Below are 10,198 nucleotides of genomic sequence, written 5' to 3'. Positions count from 1 at the left end.
CCTAATGAGAATAACAAGAGTGCTTGGGTGGAGAGAGCAACAAAAAGCATAACATCTAGTTAGATAGCATGAAAAATACTTTCAAAAGAGAGAGAAATTAAGCTATTGACAACACTCTTGGACCGGATTTTCATGGAGCCGGTCCCCCCTCCAAAAGGCTTTGTATTATGGGTTCTCCCATCAAGAGAGACATTGTACAATACAATTCTTTGTGTTCCTTCAAGACTAGCTAGTGCAATGAAGATGGAAAATTCATGCACCTAGCAAAACACTTATTAAACACAACATCAATTCCCTCACGGTCTCAGACCCAAGACCTCACTCACCTTCGAAGATGGTGAGAGCTAGCAGGGTATGAGAGTAGATTGAGAGGAAGATTGACAGGCTCTTATTGGACCCCCCAAAGCTTAGCCAATAGGAAATTAGAGGTATAATTGAGAGTCTTCTGACATGTGTCCCTCTTTCCCTTTTTGAGAGAGCTTAATCAATTAAACTAATTGATTTAATTAAGTTAAATCCCCTATTGGACCTTTTATCCCTCTGGCCAATAGGAATTAAGTAGCCCATTGGGCTGCTTAATTCCTATTGGACCCTTCATGGGCTGTTTAATAATCATCCAAGAGACTTAATTATCATTGGTTCTTTTTATTAAGTGTTTTAAAATTAATTAGACTAAATTTACTCTAGCCTAATTCTCATTGGTCCACTTCAAGGGTCATCCAATAGGAATTGAGCACACTTTTGGGGCAATAGGCCTAGGCATCTGACATGTGTCCTATATGCCCTTTGTGACCAAATGGAGTCTTGTGTGTGTGTGTGTGTGTGTGTGTGTGTGTGTGTGTGTGTGTGTGTGTGTGTGTGTGTGTGTGTGTGTTTCCAACTTTCTCTCTCATCCTCCTACCTTTAGGGCTCGCCCCCTCATGATTAGGAACATGCATTGACTTTGGCACACACACCAACCATCCAATTTTCCTAAGCTTCAACCCTTTGGACTTACCATTTGAATTTTGGAACCTTAGCATTTTGGAAGTCTTAATGTGATGCACCCTAGGTCTTTGGAGCACATCTCATGTACATAGCTCTTCTGCAGATGACCACCCTTTGGATCCATATTTTCCCTCCTTTGGATCCCTACTTGGCCCAGTCTGCCAGCCTTACCAATATTCTAGCTTTCTCTCCCCTGGCACTTCCCCATATTAAATGATCAGTTTAACATGAGAAAATCATTTAGGAGATCTAGATATTAGTCATTATGACATTACCTCTCTCTTGAAATCATAGTCGTCCTCAACTATGAGGTAGAGATGATAAAGCATAGCCATTAGTCCTTTACTTAGCGGGTAGAGGATCCCTGTTTTACCCTACGACATCGTTCCACAATGGATGACAGTCCATTTGGCGCTTGAGAGCCGAAGCTTCCGCAAGCATGTCTGCGCATCAGTCCTATCATTCTTCCATAGTAGAGTGACAAGTTCTACTTGGTGTTTGGGAGACGTCGTCTCCACAAACTTGATCCTAAGCATGCATACTTCTTAACATTTGGGCACAAATTAACAAAAAGAGAGTCTTATAAGACAAAAAGAAACTTTGTTCATTTAAACATTTGTACATTTGCCTACTCGAGGGAAGCATTGTAAGAATTGACAAGGTTTAGGCTATCCTTTAACAGTATGCCTTGCATCCATCTAGCATCTTCAAAAGGATAGTTTTTAAACTTAATAAGATACCCTCGGATAATCTTACCGCCTCTTAATACCTTGTCTTCATGTCGGAGAATGGACTCGGGCTGCAGCACCTCTTCTTGGTCCTCGATCTCCTGTGGGTCTTCAGTAGTTGGTTCTTGAGGTGGCTCTCCTTTGTAAGGCTTTAATAGACTCACATGGAAAGCATTGTGTATGAGCCAGTGCTTGGGCAACTTGAGTTGATAAGCCATCTCATTGATTGGCCTAAGAATCTGGAAAGGACCATAGTACCTTTTTGCTAGTTTAGCATAGTACTTTTGGTGTCCCGTAGGATTCTTGTCCGTCGTGTGCCTTAGTCGAGCCTTAGGAAATTTTAATAAGACCCAATCATTTTCTTTAAAGGCTTGGGCTCTTTTGTGCTTGTCAGCAGCAACCTTTTGCCTTTTCTGTGAGATAGAGATAGCATCCTTAATCTTTTGAAAATGATTCTTGTAGGTCTCGGCTATACTCATCTGCAGCGAAGATCTTCCCATGTACCTTAAGTAGCAAGGGACTTTTTGATCTTCCCTCAATTACCTCGAAAGGTGCTTTTCCTGTGGAAGTATGTACATTGTTATTGTAAGCATACTCCACTAAGGGTAAGTACTTCTCCCATTGGGATCTTTGATCTACTTCCGTTACATAGGCTTTTAGTAGATCGAGAATAGTTAGGTTAGCTATTTCACTTTGGCCATCCATTTGTGGATGATAGGCCGAAGAGAAGTTTAGTCTTGTCCCTAAATTCTCAAAGAGACCCTTCCAGAAGTTACTGGTCATTCTAGGATCTCTATCCGACACTATAGACATTGGCAAGCCATGGTACTTGAAAATTTGTGAAATGAAGAGGGTTGCCATTTGATGGGCTTTGATAGTCTTTTTGACATGTATAAAATGAGCTTGTTTACTGAACCTGTTTACTATCGTCTATATTCCCGTATTCCCATGGATAGACTTAGGCAATCCAAAGATAAAATCAAAGCCCACACGATGAAACTGAATGTCACTAGCTTTTGTATAAGAGCAAGCCATGTGTGTTTGTGCATTGTTTATGGTCCCCGTGTGCACGATAGGAATATAAAGTGACCTTTGTTTGGGTAACAGGAAATGCTCACTCTTGTTGTTTTTCTTTTTCCGGGAATGAGTAGTACCTCTTCAACCACTAGTGAGTCAACAATGAAATTGGGTGGGCAAAAATCAATTGTGTCGGACGTTGATCAAATGATCGAGGAAGTGATCAGAAGGATAAACCAAGGAAACAGGACACACGACAACTGCCCCTCAAAATTCTCAAGCCTGTTGTTCATGTTCAGGACCTATGTGCCAAGTTGGTGGTCTCAATCGCAAAACAAGACCAGTCTTGGGCTATCATGACCAAGGATATGATAGACAAGGAAAAACTTTTCTCTAAATGTGGTCAGTGGAAAGGGATCGAGATACACGAGAAACTACTTTTGGCCTCAAGGTGGTCTATCTTGAGACTGGGTGGCATCACATCAGACCTGGTGTGAAACTCCAATAGAGCAACATGTGTAATAGAATGGGGGGAATTAACCAGGTACTTCCAGAACTCCATCTCGCACTGATCCCCTTGGTTGTCTAAAGCTCCTAGGGTAGTTCTGAACTCTTATTGGAGAGAAATTTCTGAAGATGAACAATAAAGGACTCCATCTGCTAATACATTTCTGGGATGGAAACAACAAGTGCTAGAAATCCTTTGACCAGTTGGATGCCCAGTTCCAACTCAATGGCACATCGTAGATTCTTGTTGATAGAGCTGTAGAAGGCCTTGACAACATTCTGCATTAATGCACAAGGTAGATTGATTTTCCCCTTTGAACAAATAGTGGAAGATAGGAATATCGATGGGTTGATGTCACGAAGAACATTTGGAATCCATAGTGGCCTCATTTTATGAAGGTATTTCTATGGAAGGTGATGTGGGGGGCTTTACCAATAGGCGTAAAGATTCAGGCATGTGGTATCGGATCCGATAAATGTTCAGGGTGCAGATTGGCTAGCAAAGACCTCACCCACCTTTTCATGGAATGCCCGAAAATTAGAGGCTTGGAAAGGAAGGTGTGCAAATGTGTACAAGGAACCTGGAAGATATGGGTTTTCAAGAAGGATTTGCATCTCGATGGGAAACAATTCTGATGTCCTGCACTTCTAATCTGTACTCAAATTGTCAGATACTGTTTCTTCATTAATATCTGGAAGGTCAAGAACTGTCGTGTTTTTTATAGTGTACCCTCTCTGTGGCTAGCTTCTCAGAGATTGTACAAGAAAGTGAGGAGTTAGTATATGTGACGTGTAAAAGGCAAGACTTAGATGATTGGCTTAGAGTGACCCTCACCATCCGATCAAGGTGGGCTGTGTAAAGGGCTTCTAGTAATAGTACGATATTGCGTACTTCTAACTAGCCTCTGGTGCAACCTTTTGCACCTTAAGGCTCGGCATGATCTTGAGGCTGATTTGTATATTTCTTTGTGACATTCTAATACAATCACTCACAATTGTGAGTTTTGCAAAAAAACAAAAAGAAAGCTATTTTGACGCCTTGTATTCACATCAAATCTCATCCCAATCAAAGCAGATCAATGAGAGAGTGCTTTAGAAGTTGCACAAGATGTCAAAACTCACTTTCATACTAAATGTAGGGGTCATAGTTGCAAGAATTCACATATAGACTGATAGCTTGGAAGAGAAGGAGCTTAGGGCTAGGTTTCATGAGCACAACATCCTAGATCTCTATCGAGGGTTGTTGGCGACCCACGTTGAGGTTCATCTCATGGTCACCATGCAATCGTCAATCAATGCCTTCAAGAAATAGTGATAGAAATGGCTACAACGCAAATATTAGGGTGATTGCTGATGTATGCTAAAAGAGACAAGGGTTTCACTCCTTTCCATGGGAAATATGACAATATGCAAGAAAACCGTCCTATGGTAGCAAAAGACAAGGATCTTACGCCTTTCCATGGGAAATACAATTAGATGTAAGAAAACCCTCCTACGAGTAGGTTTCCTGAGCACAATCTCTTTTGAGGGCCGTTGATGAACCTGTCACTATATGGCATGGCCATATGGCTCAAAGAGGATCTAAGGCCCAAGGTTTGGGGGGCGAGGCGGGTTTAATCTCAATCGTTGGATCATGCAGTGAAGTAGGGGTGAACTAGGGGCGATCAAACTAGGGTGTGATCATGTGCCATGCCAACATGGGCAATGACATGCGCTAGCATGATGGTAGGGCATTCGTGTGGCAATCGGGAGGTCTTGGGTTCAACCCACACCCCGCGAGGTGGGTGAACTAGAGGTGAGCTTGGGGCACCATTTTCTGTAAAGCCCCAGGTGGGACTGCCTTGGAATGAGCCTCCCAACCTCCCTTTAAATAGCCCCCCTGGGCCTCATTCCCTATCCACACTCGCAGTCGGCCCCTTGGGCCTGGTCCTTGACCACCGGGCTTTGCCCTTGGCATGACATTACTTCCCCCTTGGAGAAGCGTTTTCGTCCTCGAAAACACAAGTGATAGTATCTTTGTAAGAACATTGATGTTTTCCTTATTGGTATCCCTTACACGGGCCAATTGTCCTGATGCCTGATACTTGGTGCACTGAGGAGGTTCAATGAAACCAAGAGCAACATCTTGATTTTCAACATTGTTGTCCTTTTGCAACCACTTGTATCTAAATGGTAACCACCACTAAAAGGTGTCAAAAGACATAATCACTTTCTGAAGATATTGGAAAAATGCACGAAAACCTTGGCGCAACTTGCCATGAAGTTGTGAGGCTGATTTCAAATTCGTGTGATTATCTTGAAAAGCTTATAGCTACTGAGGGACAGAATAGGTAGTGTCCTCATGTCAGACTTCTAAACATTTTGGAACACACATAACTACATGTTCACCCCTAATGAAGGTGACATGATGCCAACATGCTTTGACAACACGCCTACTAAGTCTTTGACTTATGAAACTATTGAATCCGTATCCAACCCCGCCAGAACAGGTGTTCAAAGTTAAAAACCAAAGCAAAGTATAGGGAGAGAATCACCCATTCAGAATGCGTTGTGCTAACATATTCTCTTAGCAGATCCTTTAGGCAAAAATACTTGTAAGTTGCCCATCCAACACGAGATAAATAGAAGCAGTAAGAGTGAGGTGCTTTCCCCCAACCACTTACAGATAGTCTTCCACGACTGACAATAAACTATGACTCAACCATTGAGTATCCAGCCATATATTTGATATGGAGTGGAGATAACTAACTAGGTTGAAAGCGGGTTGGAATGGAGTAAGCTCATAGAGTTTAGACCATCCAACCACAGGCACCCATCCTGAGCCAGTACCTTGTAGGGCAGGGTGTAAACGCATAATAAATCTGTAGTAGAGATTGCACTTGCAGTGCAAAAAGGTGCAGAAATAATAAAGTCCATGAATTTTTATGCCGCTCTAAATAAATCAGTGTTAAACACTAGGGCCCATAACACCTAGTGTGCATGCATTTAACACAAACTTATCCGAACCGCGATTCCATGACGAGACTTTCCACCGTACATACGGGAAAGCCTGGCAACAAAAGTTGGACCATAACAGAATGTGACAACCCAGTCCCACCTAGGTACCAACCATGAGACATTCTCATGAACGTAGCATACTTGGCTCTATGTAGAAACGACCCTCCGTTAAGGTGGTTTCACAACACTTGTAATCAGAACAAGTTTGTACTTAATACCCGACAATTTTTGACATTGAAATTGTTCCTGATACGGTGTGCTCCAAATGGTCTAATAAACGGATGCGACAACACATAGGGACTTCATCGCAACACATCATTAGGAATTAGGCGCCAGTGTGAGTCCAAGAGACTCATATTCACCACATGTGGAATACGTCTCAAATAAGGATGGCAGAGAAAGCGACATCCATCAAGCACAAATTGTACTTGTGTGTGGATGGAACTATGAACACTCCGCGACGTGAGTGAGAGGGACCCTCATTATCATTGTTCCACACTGGCTAAACCAAACTCCTTGAGTTCCTAGACCATGTTGTATCCCATGTGACAACATGTGCCAAATTGAACCCTACACGTGGATTCATAACAGCATAATGCAAAAAAAAATATGGGACACGATGGCCCAAAATGCTTTGTTTTGACATGCCCTTGGCATGTCTCTGAAACATTCAAGCGTACTTATACGACTTGAAAAACCCAAGCAAAACATACTAAAAAATGGAATAACACCAAATCAATAGATGCTTACCTGGAGAGTTGAACTTAATGTTTACTTACGCGTATTCAAATGTAGAGGATCATGTCACTCACTTGTGAAAAAACCAAGTAACATTGCACTGAAAACCCTGCGTGTTTCCTTCGGAATCCAAACCCGTTGGTTATAATCCACATAGTCAAACCCCTTGGTAAGACCCTTTGTAGAAACAACTCAACTAGCAAGTAACTGTAACCAACATAGTCAACCATGTACAGAATGAGAGAAATCAACTTGAAAAGTTGAATTTGTCCGCTAACACGTGGTGAATTGTGGAATTTATTCCTTGAAAGTATAACAGGAATAGATCAAAATGTTATCCTCAATGCCTATGGGATGTTTGAGTAAACACCCGCTGGGTCTTACCCCAAAATTGTGTTTCCATAGACACTCATAGTGCTATAGAGAGAGCAGGATATCAACACAAGTGAAATGCCTAGCTCTTATGGAGAAGCCATGCTGTCACAACGGTTTGCTGCATCTAGACTCTGTGGGACGCGAGCATCGATTGGAAAACATGTAGTGTAAAAATGACACTCTAAACATCCATAATGACAAGACTCTTGCTTGTCCATTACTGTCAATGTGTACTCCACTCGGTAGATCTGTTCGATCTTAAGAACAATCACCCAAGGAATGCTAACAGTTGGGTCTTACTCGAGATCTGACAATGACTCTTATCCATTGCTTCTCAAAGAAAGGGTGGTAACAGCAATGCAGCCACTTCTTATGGTTCTGTTGTGAGTGGAAAAACTTCTGTTCCCAATGCTTCTATTGGCAGCACATCGTCGGGAAATTCTAATGACAAGGGCAAAAAGAAGATGCGCTGCCATTATTGTAAAGCTAATGATTACTTGATCAAGTTGTGTCCTAAGTTGAAGGCCAAAGAGGCTAAGAAGAAAGAGGGTGGTTCCACTGCAAATGTTGGTTCCACTACAAATGCAGCCATTGTTGAGTCTTCTGTGAAAGAAGACTGTGTTGCTGATGTTGAAGCAGAATGGCCTTTTAGTGCAGAGTGCACTTACAATCCTGCTGTCCATGATGCATGCATGCCTATTGCTGCAGATTCACATGTATGGTATTTTGACAGTGGTGCTACAAAGCACATTACCTCACATCGTGAATTGTTCACCTCTCTCGAGTCTATCCCTCAAGGGAATTCAATCACTTGTGCCAACAATGCCTCTTATCCGGTTCAGGAGTTGGAAAGATTGTGCTTTCTGCTGCAAATGGCAGTTCCTTCACACTTGTTGATGCACTTTATGTACCTAGGATCAAGAAGAATCTTTAGTCTATATCTGCACTTGCTAGACTTGGACTTGTAGTCAAATTTGTGGATGACAGATGTACAATTCATGATCTCAGTTTTGGTGATGAAATTGTTGCATCTGGCCTTTTGTGCCGTGGGCTGTATAAGCTCACTTTGTATGACAAATGTGGACAAAATTTTTCAAATGCTATTGCAGATTCAAGGGCTGTTTCAGATGCAAAACTTTGGCATGCATGTTTTGGTCATCTGAATTTTGCTGCGTTTGCAGAAATCTGATATGGTTGCTTCTTTGCCGCCTCTTGAAGCACCTGTCAAACATGTTTGTGAAGGCTATATTTTGGGTAAGATGCAACGTTCTAAGTTTCCAAAGGATGGTTCAGTTCAAGCCACATGCAGGTTGCAGCTTGTGCATAGTGATGTTTATGGGCCCATGCAAACTCCATCCTTGGGCAATTACCTTTACTTCGTGACTCTCATTGATGATTACTCTAGGAATGCATGGGTATTTCCTCTTAAAGCGGAGTTTGAAGTTTTTATGTGCTTCAAACAATTTCTTGCTATGGCTAAAAATGTCTCGAAATGTACTACGGGTACCCTCCATTGCGATCGAGGGGGAGAGTATATGTCTCATGAATTCAATGAATTTCTAGCTAGTCATGGGATAAAACACCAATGTACAGTGCCTTATACACCTCAGCAAAATGGTGTTGCCGAGAGGAAAAACAGGTCACTTACGGAAATGGCACGATGTATGCTCAAAAGTCAAGCTTTGCCGCATTCTTTTTGGCTTGAGGCCATCATGTGTGCCACTTATGTACTAAACAGGTGTCCTACGAAAGCTTTCCAGTCTATTACTCCATATGAAGCATGGCATGATAGAAAGCCTTCTATTGAGCACATGCGTGCTTTTGGCTGTTTGGCATATGCTTTGGTGCCACAAACGCATCGCAAAAAATTGGATGATAAGGCTGTCAAATGTATTTTTGTTGGTTATAGTGCTGAAAGCAAAGGTTACAGGTTGTATCATCCGCAAACAAAACGTACTCTGGTTTCACGGAATGTAGTGTTTGTGGAAGATTCTGTTCAGCCCTTGCTGTCATGTACTAGAGACAATAATGTAAGCTCACATGACATTTATGACACTTTGTTGCCTCTTTTCAGTGGTGGAAATACGAATGTAAGTTCCAATGAGGCAAATGTATAGCCTATGGGGGTTTTTGAAAATGTTACAGATCAGCCTATTACTGATGCAGATGTACATGATGTACTTGATGAGGAAAGGGCTGAAAATGAGTAGGCTAAAGGTATGCCAAAATGGCTGGTGCACACTTTGCGTGACAGTAAATTGGATGCACCTTTGTCTAGTCGTACTCGTTTAGGCTCTCGCCATGCATATTATGCATCAGATTGTTATGCTTTGGCTGTGTCTAGCTTACATGATGTTGAGGAACCTCTCTCTTTTGATGAAGCACAGAAATCAAAAAATTGAATGGCTGCCATGCAATCAAAATATGATGCACTTATAGACAATGACACATGGACTTTATGTGATTTGCCTCCTAACAAAAAGGCCATTGGTACGAAGTGGGCTTACAAGTTGAAACACAAGCCGGATGGTGAGATCGATCGCCATAAGGCTTGACTTGTTGCAAAGGGTTATGCACAACAAAAAGGCATAGATTATGAAGAGACTTTTGCTCCCACTTGTCGTATGACTATTGTGCGTCTTCTATGTGCATTGGCAGCTCATTCTGGTTGGGATGTACATCAATCAGACATTGTTACCACTTTCTTGAATGGTGACATATTTGAGGAAGTTTATGTAACGCAGCCTCACGGTTTTGTCATAAAAAGACAAGAGGACAAAGTGTGCAGATGTAAGAAGGCTTTGTATGGGTTGAAGCAATCTCCTCGTGCTTGGTATGAGAAAGCTGAC

This window comes from Adiantum capillus-veneris, chromosome 17 (genome assembly GCF_014529385.1).
Source record: "Adiantum capillus-veneris isolate H3 chromosome 17, ASM1452938v2, whole genome shotgun sequence".
Taxonomy (NCBI): Eukaryota; Viridiplantae; Streptophyta; class Polypodiopsida; order Polypodiales; family Pteridaceae; genus Adiantum; species Adiantum capillus-veneris.
The sequence above is the reverse complement of the archived record's forward strand: the minus strand, read 5'-3'. Positions refer to the sequence as shown.